The sequence below is a fragment of the Mandrillus leucophaeus genome, unplaced genomic scaffold (genome assembly GCF_000951045.1).
Source record: "Mandrillus leucophaeus isolate KB7577 unplaced genomic scaffold, Mleu.le_1.0 Scaffold152, whole genome shotgun sequence".
Lineage (NCBI taxonomy): Eukaryota > Metazoa > Chordata > Mammalia > Primates > Cercopithecidae > Mandrillus > Mandrillus leucophaeus.
In genome coordinates, this window is record NW_012101499.1 from 2724586 (window position 1) to 2738597 (window position 14012).

At 46.3% G+C, this 14012-nt stretch overlaps 1 protein-coding gene across 4 annotated transcripts in view; it reads right to left on the reverse strand.

Annotated features, from left to right (window-relative positions):
* DAPK1 (death-associated protein kinase 1) overlaps window positions 1-14012 on the reverse strand; it is a 229796-nt gene that overhangs the window by 104257 nt on the left and 111527 nt on the right. The gene's annotated exons all lie outside the window — the stretch shown is intronic.

Genomic DNA, 14012 nt, shown 5'->3' on the forward strand with positions numbered 1-14012 from the left:
CATATTTCTAGCACCAATATTAACCAATTTAAATACACAAACAGAAAAAGGTCTATTATTTTGTTCACAATTAAGTGACGGATGTTGGTCACTCTCTGGCATTATCTCCCCTCTCCTCCCTTCTCAAGGTATTTCTACCCAGGGATCTTTGTGGTTCTGGGGAAGCCGATTCCACCCCTAACTGTAAATATGGAGCATGTGACCTAGGCTGAGCCAATCAGTCCACTCCATTCTCCTGGTCACAGTGACAGGCATGTGACCTAAGTAAGACCCTTTAGAGGATGCAGAGACACAGGTTTGCTGAGATTCTTTTCTCTTTTGAGTGTGACAGAACCCCCAAAAGCCGCTGCCAACAATCTTGGGACCATGAGGAGAATCACTCTTAGTTTGAAGACAACCACTGCAGAGGCAGAGTCAGTAAAAGGGAAGAAACCAGGTCTGCAGTGACACCTTGGAGTCGCTGGATCAGCCCTGGCCTGAAACCATCTGCCTGTGATGTTTCAGCGACATAAGCCAATAAATTCCTTTTATGGCTCAAGTCAGTTTGATGGGTTTTCTACTTCCTGCAGAGGAAAGCACCCTAAATGCCACAGCAAATAACCAGATTCCCTTTCCCATATATTAAAGACTGTAATAACAGAACTTGACTCAAAATAATAAGGGGTAGGCAGTAAGTGGGTGAGATGGTGAGAGGTACCCGCTGATAGTCCGTGGAACGCAATGCAAAGACCCTCTTGGACCCATGCTGGTGCCCTTTCTTCTTCCCTAGTGCCCAAGGAAGGGTTGATCTGTCCATCGCAGGATCTGTATGTTTCTTGGCACCTGCTGGAGTACTGCTATGTAAAGAATTATCACAGGTATTTTTAGCTGGCTTTATCCTCACATGAAGACAAAAGCCAGAGAGAAAAGCAAATTAAGGATAATATTTTGATGTTAAAGAATGGATACTTTAAAATATTACTCATTTACTTTAGCAGTAGGAGGCCAGTGAAGAAGACACGCAGAGAAAAGGATGATCTTTATAGCCGTGTCAATTTTTTTGCATGGCAGGCTGTTAACACCCGCTTTCCCCCTGCAGCAGGATAGCTGAGAAGCTGAAGAATAAATCACACTGGAATGCCAGCACCGACTGCCTGTGAACTCGCTACCTTAAACAGTTATGGGGTCTATGTAATGACTTTATTACAACCAAAATCCAGTTTCTCTGAGGAGTAAAAACCTTCCGTCTACTGCGGGGTGGAGGGTGGAGAGATGGGGCATATGGAGAGAAGAGGGGAAACAGCCTGAATTCGAAACACAGTCAGCTGCTTCCTTTAGAGTCCAGGCTCCTCCTTACAAAGATATCATTGTGTCCCCACCAGGCAGATTCAAAAGGACCCAGGATAAGGAGACCCAGCCCAGCCCAGCCAACCAACAAGCAGCTGACAGTTCAGAGGCTGGGCCCATTCATATCTCACACATGGCCATAGCAACTTGTCTCAGAGACTTACAACTCAAGGCAGACTCAGTAGTTTCAATCATGGTGCTTTAAAATTCAAAACCAAAAAGTCAAGAGAGAGACAGAGAGAGACAGAGAGGGGGAAAAAAAACCACTTTGGGAGGCCGAGGTGGGTGGATCACAAGGTCAGGAGTTCGAGACCAGCTACTCAGGAGGCTGAGGCAGGAGAATTGCTTGAACCTGGGAGGTGGAGCTTGCAGTGAGCTGAAATCAGATACTGCACTCCAGCCTGGGTGACAGAGCAAGACTCCATCTCCGGGGGGCGGGTGGCGGTGGGGGAAGAAAAAAGAAAATCCTCCTGGCAGGAGAGTCACAAAGAATTTCAATGCAAGCCTAGATACAAAGACTCCTCCACATGTGTTTTCACCTCCAAATGTTCTATATTGGAAGTTTCTCCATTTTATTTGTGGGAAGATGGTAAGTAAAGTCAGGTTAGCCCTGATGGCAGGATGAAGGCAGGTGCTGAATGTCATGTGTGCTCATGCCCAGGTGAACTGTGGCGCCTTAGTTTATAGCGAAACCTGGGGAATTTACTCTCTCACCTGACAATGGATCCCTCACTCACACTGCAGGGTCCCCACACAAAAAGTGCTGGCTGGTGAGGAGGGGATAAGGGCTGGTGGGTAGGAAGGCTCTATGTGGATGCTGGGGTACTGGCTAACCCTGACTGCAAAGAGTAAAATGAGGGTCTAGAATGAGCTTGAGAAACTTGTTCTAGACCTATTGCAATGTCACCTCTTTTAAGATACCATTTCCTATTCTTCCCTGATACCCCTAACAATTTATTCCCTTTCCTCCAATCTGCCATATCCCTGAGTCCAAAGAGCCCCCCATACCCCTCAGGGGAACCTGCTGTTTTCTGCCCATTCTTGCCTTTCCCACCCACCCAGACTGCCGATGCCTGGAGGACAAAGGGCTGCCAGGCTCATCTTCGCATCTCCTGAGGCCCTGGGTGCAGACCTACTTCACGTAGTCCATGCACAATGCACATATGCTGCGGCTGATGCCTGAATCTATAACCCTGCGAACCTGAGGAGTTAGACAAAGGGTTCTGCCTAACAGTTCAACAGAATTGTGTAGTGGCTAGGAGCCAGCAGTGTAACCCAGGGTTTATTTAGGACTTAGCCACTCTAGGCCTCAGTTTTCTTATCTGTAGAGTGGGCATAATAAGTGCCTGCTTAGAGGGAAAAGGATGAAATGAGCCAATACGCATGAAGTGTTTAGCACAGCACCTGACCATGGGGAGTCTTCAGTAACTTTTAGCTGTTATTAATCTGTGACAACTGGAGTTATTTTCATCAGCACACTGTTGCCTCCGTCTCGCAGTGATGCAGTATTACCCCCCAAGTACCTACCTCTCATGACCGCCAGAGAGAAAAGAGCCCTCATGGGGTACAAAAAAAAAAAAAAAAAAAAAAAAGGCCCACAACAGGGCTGTACTGTGCTAACAACGTGTACAACTATTGCTAAATCCTCATTCCCTTCCTCCTTTTGCTGCCTGTCCCCACTCAGTGGGTGTGTTGTCACTTATAACTGCTCAGGCAGGCTGGCCCTGGCCTTGGGAGCTCAGAGTCACAAGCTGAGCGGAAGTGCCAGCAGCCAGGCCCACCTGGGGGCCTTTGGGGGCCTTTGTGTGTGCTGGGTAAGCCTGTCAGGCATTTCCACAGTGCAGTCTCGTCAGGCAGTCGGCAAACTGTGAGGACAGACCTCCCGGAGGAGCAATTCTTCCCTAACCAGTCATTTGCCTTGTGAGGTCTAATTTGAGTTGGACTGTTGAATTGCTGCTCTGATCCCTTCCTTCCTGGGCAGCTGGGCCTGGACCCGCTTTCCTCCCTGGATCGGGACTCCTTTGGGGGACAGCTCCTCTTCACCCATCCTCTGCCTCCCCAAAGACAACAACAACTTAAAGAAAAACAGCTTGTGTGTCTACTTTGCTGGTAAGGATTCCTAAGTTGTGTGCCCGCAGAGGAATACCGTGATCCAGATTCAAGGGTGAGTTCAGACAGACCAGGGAACAAAGCGACAGCACACAAAGCAGCAAGACTACTGCCGCAACCACGCTGGGGGTGCCTGTCCCTTCTGCCCCCTCCTCACACCCATGCACTGAGGCCAGTCAGTAATCAACAATGATACGGTTGGCTGCATTATTCATTAATTACCATTAATACAGCTAGGGCTGTTCAATAGATGGGGGGAGGTAGCTCTTTACTGGAAAACAGAAATTCTTTGTATGCTATGACATTTAATTTTGATAAAGCAGTATAAGTGATCCTTATTACTCATGGATTCTGTACTTGCTTTTTCACCTACTTAGCAACTTTTTTTTTTCTTTTCTTGAGACAGGGTCTCGATCTGTTGTGCAGGCTGGAGTGTGGTGGTGCAATCACAGCTCACTGCATCCTCGACCTCCCGAGCTCAAGCAATCCTCCCACCTCGGCCTCCCGAGCAGCTGGAACTACAGGAGCATATCACCACACCCAGCTAATTTTCTTCTTTTTCTTTTATTTGTTTTTTTGTTTTGTTTTGTTTTGTTTTTTGTTTTTTTTCCCGCAGAGTTTAATGAGTTCCTTTAATGAGTTTTATATTCAAAAAGTCTTGCTCTGTTGCCTAGGCTGGTCTCGAACTCTCGGGCTCAAAGCAGTCCTCCCACCTCAGCCACCCAAAGTGGGGGAATTACAGGCATGAGTCACTGCACCAGGCATAAAATTTATTTGTAACCTCCAAGTCAATATTTCTGGCACTTTCACAGTCACTTGTGGACATGCACGGATCGTGGAAAGTTGGAGAGGATTGTGGAAAATTGGAGAGGCGGCTGCACACGTTTCTAGCTGAAGTCAAACAGCTGCCTTCTTGCTTTGGCTCTCACACCATAAACGAGTGTGCTTTCTGCAGTCCGTTTAGTGTCACATTTTTTATTGGTAATTTCACTGTATACAATGACCCCCAAGTACGGTACTGTGGTGCTGTCTAGTGTTTCTAGGCACAACAAAGCTGTGATGTGGCTCAGGGAGAGACTGTGTGTTAGATAAGCTTCACTCAGGCATGCGCAATGTGCTGTTAGCCATGAGTTCAATGTTAATGAATCGTGTGTGTGTGTGTGTGTATGATGTCTTTAAACAGAAACACACATAAAACAAGGTTATGCAAAGATGACAAAAATGATTTGACCACAGACTCACAGGAAGGTAACCCTGGGTTTCTCCTAGGAGCAATGGTTTGGTGTTTGCAGTGAATTTCTAGAGAACAACTCTCACACATAATGAAAGTCAACTATACGCCAACTTTTTTTTTTTTTTTCCAAAAAAAGGAACCAACATTCTCCATCATTTAATAACTGACAAAACAGTCTGTTGCATTAGATACAGATGTCAAATTAATTTTAATATTAAAAACTTTCCACTAAATGTAATAAACATTTATTAACTCCTTATGGTCAGATACATACAAAGAAAATGAGACACATTCTTCCTTTAATGAGTTTTATATTCAAAAACTTGATTCAAATGTATTCACCAATTTTATTAAACAGAGGAAACGCATGGCTAAAAGGAGCAAGCTTCATAAAGAACAGGCTGACATCTAATTTCTCTGACTCACTAATATATCTAATCTGACTACTACCTCTGCAGTCACTGAGGAAACTGTAACCAGGATCACATGCAAGGCTCTTTACACGTATTACTTTATTAATAATCACAACTCTATGAGATACACATCATCAACTCTTCTGACCAATGAGAAAATCAGGTCTCAGGGAGATTTTTAAAGACTGTCCCAAATCACTGAGTCAGTAAGCTGCATAACTAAGAAATGAACTCAAACTCAAGTGTATTTGCCTCCAAAGCTCCAGGTTCTGACCCCACCGCTGTGTGGACCTTGTACACTTTATGTTTGTCATACAAGTCATCTCACTGTGAAGTTACAGACAGACTCCAGCATCACTCTAGGAAACTGCTTTGTGAGGGGACAGCAAAGGGCAGGGGTTTGTGGTTAAATCTGTTTGGGTCATGTTGCCTTCTCTTCTCAATTGAAGACTCACAAGGTATTTTAATTAATTAAAATCTTTAAGATGCTCTGAGGTGCCATGCAATAAAAGTACACCATGTTTGTGCATTCAGGAAGCATTCTAGTAACAATCAGAAAGAAACCCAAGCTGATTCTCAAGGTCAAGGCACAAGAATGGCAGCATTCCTATTTCTGTAGGTCTTCTACAGTTCCTGGTGCCTTAAAAAGAAACCTGTTTAACTTTTGTTTAATCCAGTCAGTTCTTACTGTCAACTTTATTTATAATTTGTGGGAGGCTCTGTTCACATGGGAGAATGAAGGTGTGGACACACAATGTCAGAGAAGATGTAACATTCAGAATGGAAGGAAAAAGCATAATCTGACTGGACGTGACAATTGATGTCTGCCGCATGAGCTGGTGCGACGTCCAGGGTCTAACCTTTTCATTGCTGGTCCTGATTCAGACACACCATCGGAACAAGTTCTCACCCGGAGCAGGTGGGTGCAGATCCAAAAACAAGTGACGAAAACAGCATCTCCTTTTTCATGTTTTTACTTTAAATATGCATCTAACCAATACATATGCCAATTAAAAATTATTTATGGCAACTAGTATTACGATGAATTCCCTACATTAACGCTGGAAACAGATCTGGTTTAAATCTAACAGCTGATACGTTCCATCTTTCTGCTCCTCCCAAGTCTTTGCAATATGGTTTCTCATTAACACAAAATAATTTCTACTTTTGAACTCGTACCAAATCCCTGGCTCGGTTTCAATGGTGGTTTATGGGTGATCTATTTTAGAAGACTTTTGCTGCCAGAGTAGCAGGGCAGCTTGAATTCTGCCAGAATATTAGAATTACAGGTTGTAGGTAAGGGGTGAGGAACAGAAACGGTTTCTCAAGGATGAGTTAACATCTGATAATAATTCACATTTACAGCAGGAGATAAGACCCTGAGGGTTTACAGACTAGGGGAGAGACAAGCATGAAATACTTCACTGTGGGAAGAGGGAAAAAGGGGACTCTTGCTGTTGCAGAGAGGGTGCAGTTAGGAGACCCCTGCCCAAGCTGGCCTCTGAGGCTGTGCCTGAAGGCTGAGCATGAGTCAGGAGTGGAAGAAGGTGTGTGTGTAGGGACAGGGTTTCCTAGAGGAGGAACAGCGTGAGCAGAGGCAGGAAGGCATGGAAGAGCCTACTTCATATTTCTAGAGGAAGAGAGGAGTGGCAGGGAGGTGTCGGGTCAGACACACAAACAGGGCCCTGTGCAGATGAAGTGACGTCAGCCCCAGCTCCGCCAATAACTTGAGAAAGCAGGAGGCCTCTCTGAGCCTCAGTTTCCCATCTGTGCAAGGATGATGACAACATGAAATGCGGCCATGCATGTGAGTGCACACTGTTGTCTCTAAACACATCAAGCACACGGAAAGGATGAAAATTACCAAGCTGTCTAAGCTTCGTGAACTTCTCAGAGAAGCCATGAAGACAGGAATTCAGGAGCTGAAAAGCAGCACCAAACTTCCCCTTGACATTTTTCTATGCAACAAGTTTGAAATCTAAATGTTAAGTCTCTACATTTTATTCCCCCGTTGGAACTCAACAAAGCTATTTTCATTTCGGATGGAGACGTATTTGGTTTGCCCCCTTTGGTCCTCAAAGGCCCCTGCAGCTTTGCTTAGACGCTGAAGCTTTCAGCTGGAGGTAGGTGATGGGAAGCAGACAGCATCTTCCAAAGACGGACTCACAGAATGTGGCAGAAGTGATCCTGGAACTTCTGCCTGAGTTCTTAGGAGCTTCCTCTTGGAAGCCAACCAGCACGCTGGGAGAAGCCCAGGCTGTATGGAGAGGCCGTGTGCAGACGCTTCCGCCCGCAGCTCCAGCTGAGCTGACAGCAGCTGTGAGAGGCCAGGCACGTGCGTGAGCTGTCATGGACATCTGGGCCATCAAGTCTTCAGATGGCTATAGGTCTAGCCAACCTCTCAATATGACCACCTGAGAGACCCAGGCAAAATCCTCTAAGCTGGGTCCAGGCAGCCCACAGAAGCATGAGAGTTAAGAGATCATCATAAACCGTTATTTTCAGCTACCACGTTTTGGAGTGGGTTGTTATGCAGCAGTGGGTCGGCAGAACAGCACTGAAGAATCTGGGATGGTGGGTTTAACAGATCACCCCAGAAGTCGTGCAGAGGAAGGACTTGACACAGAAGGTGACTAGGTCACAAGCAGCCTCACAGGAGAGCACGGGAAGGGAGTGAGGCTGTCCAGGCCACCCTGAACGCAGGCCCCATCCCAGGCTCAGAAAAACGGGCCCTCTCATCCCACCAGCACGCATGGACTCACTTTTCAACTTCTCTGCTTCTCATCATGGCAACAATTTCCCACCCTTCAAGGAAAATTCTGCATCATTTAGGAAGGACCTCAACACAAACAGCAAAACCCAAAGACCCTCACTGAGATGCCTTCAGTGTTCTGGCTGGGCAGGGCTTGTTGCTGGCCTCCAACTTTACCTTCCCCAGTCTCTGCAGGGAAGCAGATCTCCATCCTGGGAAACACACAAATCCCACATGCTACACACGATCCAGTAAATACAGCTCCCTAATCTTCCTCCTGCCTAGTCTGAATGCCCAGTGCGTACCTATATTGACTTCACCTTTAGCAGAACGTGTGTGAAGAGGAAACACTCTTCAGGAAGCACCTTCAGCAGGAACCCCTTCTTTGATCTTAACCCCAACAGGTTCACGGATTTCAGCACAGGACGAAGGCAAACCCTGTATGGGAACTCAGTACTTCAGCACCAAGTGGTACACAATTCCCTTGGAATGTAGGCCACACTTGGAGTTGTTCTCTTTCTGCCCTTTGAGAAGCTACGAGGCAGAGGAAAGCAATACTTTTCATCGAAAAAAAGCAAAGCAGGTGATTTTTTAAAAAATTATTATCATGAAAAAAAGTACAACCCTCCAAAAACTATTTTAAACTAATACAAGGGCTCGGTTAAATAGGCTGTGATTTGTAGAGCAAGTGGCTCAGGTTGCCACGGCACCAACAGAGAAAAGTGGAGTTTACCGAGGGGATAAACAGCAGTCCGTCACCCTGGGAACCAGAACAACACGCAGAGCTAGGAATGAGATGCAGAAAGAGAAGGGCGAACAGCACAATGGGCCGAGGAGAGCAGAGGAGAGGTGGGTCCCTTGGCGAAAGCATCCTCCCAAGGACAAAGTCCCCTGGAAGACTGCAGAGAAGAAGGTGGCATAACCGAGGAACCAGGGCCAGCGTGGGTCGGGCTCCACGCACTGGTTTGGTATTGCAAGTCGGAACACAGAAACCAAATATGCTGAGTGTCAGGTAGCTCAAGATACCTCTTTATCATTAAGAAATTTGCAAATCAGAGCAGTTGAGGATTAAACGGAGGGGAGATTAGAAAGGTAGCAGCAGGTGCCTTCGTTCACTCCCCTTTGTCCCTATGGTACCTCTTTGCAGGAGGAAGGTCCAAGATCCATCTAGAAGAATATTTCCCAAAGTGGGTCTTTGGAGCTCATATAAAGAGATGCTGCTTGGAGAAAGGGTGTCAAGGCCAAGCAAGTTTCAGCAAAGGTAGGTAAACAAAGTCACAACAGGGTGCTATATGCAGGACTCAGTCAACACGGCCCTTTCCACGAGGGGAAACAGCATTCGGCATTTCACATGGTTCGGGGTTGATAACCACGAAACTTTTTTCCTTCCTTACGTATTTTTGGTTACGAAGCATTTGAAGTCCAGTCTTCTTGGGAAGGTGTGCTTCGGTCCTCTCTCCCAGTTAAACGGGAAGCTGCCTGGAAGTGGACTCTGCGTTCACTGTTTCCTTTGCATTTTCAACACTTTCAGATTATTCCCTAAGGCAGGATGCCAATCACAGTGCCTGCTCCTTAATGGGCTGGAAGAGCCAAGCACAGAGCTGGAGGTGGGAGGTGCCCAGGTGGATGCAGACCTTCCTGGGACTGACCCATTAGACGAGTGGGGACCAACTGAGTCAGGCCTGGGAGAGGAGGCCACCCACCTCCTCAGGCCTGGTGTTTCCTCTGCCTCCTTCTGGCTACTGGTGAAAGGGCTGCTTAGAGGCCACAGGCAAATCTATGATGGATTCAGCCCTCTTCACCACTTGAAACTGGCAAAGGATTTGGAGTTTTTCTTTTATTTCAGGCAGGCAGTGGGGCTGGGTAGTTTGGGTGGCAACTGAGAGCAGATGGACTGGGTATGGACAGCACAGTAAATACTGGCCATGACAGCTACCTCCGAGGAAGAGCATGGTGGTGACAGGAAGGAGCCCAGAGCCTGGCAGACTCCTTAGAGCAGAGTCCTGAGCCTAGAGATGTACCACTGCCTTCCTCTAGGCCCAGTTCCTTCACCTTTTGGGACTCACTGCCCTAGTGAATCCTACCTGCTTCCCATATGGTCCACGACGTCAGGAATTTACTAACAAGACACGTCAGTGCAACAGACTTTCAACCGCCCAGTGGGCGGTGTGCAGAGTGAGCAGGGGCCCTGGCTCCAGCTAAAGGATATGTGAACTGCACCCACTTTTCTCAGCACCATCCCTAGGACCTAACACAGAACACCTGCCTCCTGCTTGCTGTTTGTTTTTGTCTGTAAAGCCACCAGGGAAAGGAAGGAATAAGTGTTGGGAAAGCATAATTTGATACAATCTAAACAGGGCCTCTGGTGGATCAGACAAATAAAATAAACAACAACACTCCATACATTTTCTCCAAATATAGTAAACCCTACATCGGAATCATAGCTGAACTTTGAGTCCAGTTTTAAGGAAACTAAAATGCCCTTATACAGAAAGGGTAGCTACAGATTACGGTTATGCCAGGATCGGCTGTTCCATTTCAATGAATGCTGACCACATTGGATGACTGGAGATCAGAGCTTCCTGCCCCAAGACCCTAGCTGAGCCCCCTGGCTCTCGGGTGATTCTGGTTGAGACTCAGAAGGGTCAGCTCCTTGTTTGATCACTTTGACTTCACCATGCTATTGCCTTGGGCCAATCCCATCATTTGATCATCTTGACTTTGTCATGTAATCCCCTTTCAGCCAGTGAGTCAAAGTTAACTGGACCATAAGGAATGATTTGTTCTCAACTTGGCAAGCTGCTCTTGGCTGAAAAAAATTGAAAAAGAAGGCAGAAGGTTCATATAATGTCATGGGGAAAGAGAAGACAAATAAAAAGCTAAGCTAAGTTCCTTATTCTGTGGCCAAAAGAACAGGAAGAAAGTCAGATGTATTCAGGGTGCTAAGATTTGAGACGGGTAAGAACTAGCTAAAGGGAAAGAGAAAGGACAGAGCTTGGTAGTCTGATGGCATAGGTCATTACCATGCAAATACTCTACAAAACTGCCCAGACTGAAATACGAATTGTGAGATCCTCCCCTCCAATATTCACCCTGCTCAGTTCTGGAGCATGAGAGGAAGTGAACAAAGAAAGATGTCTAAATATTTTCATGGTTTCTCCTCTTGATTTAAGTCAAGATACTATTCGTCTGCATGTTTTTAAAGGGTAGGTTTGGAACCCTCTGTCACGCTGTCATTGGAAGAATTAGCTCCACCTTATACCGGGAAGTCTGCTCCAAACTGGCCTCAGTGTCTTGGCAGAAATTCAAATATGCCTGGCACTACGTGGCATTTAGTACGGTTGGGTGGCCAACGTACTTGGGAGACACCATTCACAGGTCTGTCCTGCTTTGGAGACTGAATACAACTGAGGGTAGCCAAGCTTCTTTGGGGTCTTTCGTGTCTGGGATTGCAACAGTCACAGATCCAGGTCTCAGGGAGGCAGTGAATGGGTGTCTGGTTGTCACCCCCGGCAAAGAAGAATCCTTTTTACAGTGCTCTAGGCCAAGCCATTTCCCAGAATGTCTACAGATCTGTCACCTCGGCTCTGAACCAAGTGGGGACTCACCTCGTGGAGGAAGTCTAGGGGGAGGAGAAAATGGGGAGGGGACCACAGGGTCACTTCAGGGCAGGCAAGAAGAGGCTGGCAGGGAAAGGCACTGCTGGAGTTACCTGAAGTGACAGCCACTCAGATAAAACTGAAAGATGATAAGTTAAAGAGAAACCGGAGCTCCCGGGAAGCCTGAGTATTCTCTCAATGGAAGCAGAACTCCCTGGAAACCAGCCACGAGGCTGACCTCACCCCCACGGCCCGATCCGAGCAAGCACGCGGCTTACTGTGAGAGCCAGGGCAAGACTGTATCCACCATGGCCAGGAGAGTGAAGAGACTGATGGCCTTAACTCTTGGAAGTGCCACTTTTGAAGAGAATGTGTCACTAATTAAGTCTCGGGTCAAACACTAAACAAAATAAAATACAATTTGTGTGAATGAGGTTTGGAGGTGGTATCTCCTGAAGCAGGGATTGTAAACCCGACGACCTGTCCATGGAGCACTGCTTCCAAAAAAGTGTGGAATATGACTTCTATGGGACACGAAGTCATCATCATCATTGGGGGGTTTTAGAAGCTTTGTGGATGGAAACATAATCCCCTGGCCAGGAAATGGGTGAAATGGGAAGTCCACTGGTGGGCGAGAAGGGGGAATTACCTCTCCTACAGCCCATGCTGGGGTTGGGTGGGAAGCCCTTCCTCTCGCTGGGTTTCCTCCCTATCATCTGCAGTGGGCCGGCGGTAAGGAGCTCTATACCCCTCCCCAACATGGGTGGCCGTGGGCCCTGCACAGCTGGGGGTCAACATGGTCTTGTCACTTGGATCAAGAGGCTGTGCTTGTCTGCAGTGATATGGAAACACTGAGGCCAGACAGCCTGGCCTGTTTAAAGAATCCACCATGCTCAGCATAATGAGGCCTAAAGGAAATGGTGGCAATGGCCCTGGAGTAGAGGACGGTCTACCAGGGAAGCAGGGATGCCTCTAGTTACACGTGTATCACCACAGGCCCCCTGTTCAGACTTTCTACTCCAGGGTACTGACTTCCATAGGGCTCTGCAATGCCTCCAGAAAGGAAGGCAACTGGACTTCCAGGTGAAGAGGTGGCTTCATGGTGGAGGCAAGCTCTGAGCAGAAGAGGCTGGCTACAAAGCTGTACAATCTTAATAAATCAAAATCTGGAGCTTACTTTCCACTTAATGGGCACGTGAATGCACAATAATAGAACTCATTTTTCCAGCTACTTCATCATTTGTTAGACATGAGATACATCGCTAGTCACTACAATGAGAACCGCAAACAAGTAACATGACTACTAGAAGAACTGGTTTGTTGAGTTTAAATTTTAATTTCCTTCATAGTGACCTACCAATGCACTAGCTTTTAAAAAAAAATTTAACCACCCTTGTATATAGGATTCGTTCTGAAAAATTAATACCACTTTTGAATCCCCCAGACCCTAACATAGTATATTGGAGAAAAGTTTAGTATTAATACACGTTGACTCAAGGCTTTATGGGTTCCTAAATTTATATGCTGACTACCTATCTGTTTACATTGTTTCCACTGACTTTCTGAACATGGAAAAACAATTGCTCCAGCACTGAAAAACATTATGCAAGATGTCCATCACTTGCTTTAAGAACATCCTGGCCCAGGGCAGTCCACATGCATTTACTTTTCTCATTTACTGGGTTCCGATTATTTTACTAAGCCCTGGCCCTGGGCTTAGTATATAACTGGCCCTGTGGGAGCTGCCTACATGCTTTTAGAAGCCTAAGGGTCAATCAGTGTATTTCAGATCCTGTACATTCATCTGAAAAGCAAAGCCCTCACATGGGCCGTTGACAAACTTCATGGCAATTCTCCTGGTCTCCTAGAGGCTAATTGCTTTGACTAAGCAGTTGTCTTCAGCCATAACTTCAGGTAACTGGGTAGATTCCCTAATTGGAACACAACCGAAATATTTTGTAAATAAGAATTTTTCATAGTCATTAAGTAATTTGTAATTGGCCCTTGAAAGGATAATGTAGTTTGTTAACTCCAAGAGGTCAGATTTCTAAAAACTGGGAAATTGGAAAGTAGGACTCAAGATCTTGTATGAATACAACAGAATGGCACAAATAGGCGGGGTGCAGTGGCTCACACTTGTAATCCCTTTGGGAGGCTGAGGTGGGAGAATTCCTTGAGCCTGGGAGTTCAAGACAAGCCCTGGCAACATAATGAGACCCCATCTCTACAAAAATTGCGGTACACGTCTGTATTCTTAGCTACTTGGGAGGCTGAGGTGAGAGGATGGCTTGAGCCCGAATGCTAGAGGCTACAGTGAGCCACAATCATGCCACTGCATTCCAGCCTGGGTGACAGAGTGAGACCTGTCTCAAAAAAAAAAAAAATTTTTTTTTAAGTAGCAGATATTATTCAGGAAACCTCAGAGAACTGAAAATTGGAAAAGAAAAAAACTCCAAAACTTAAGTTCAGTTCTGAGAAAGAAGATGGACGGAAAAGGGTTAAAACGGATGGTCATAGCTGATGGTGGAATAGGCATATAGGAAACAAAAGTAGGCAACTCTTTTAGCTTCCTTTTTTTT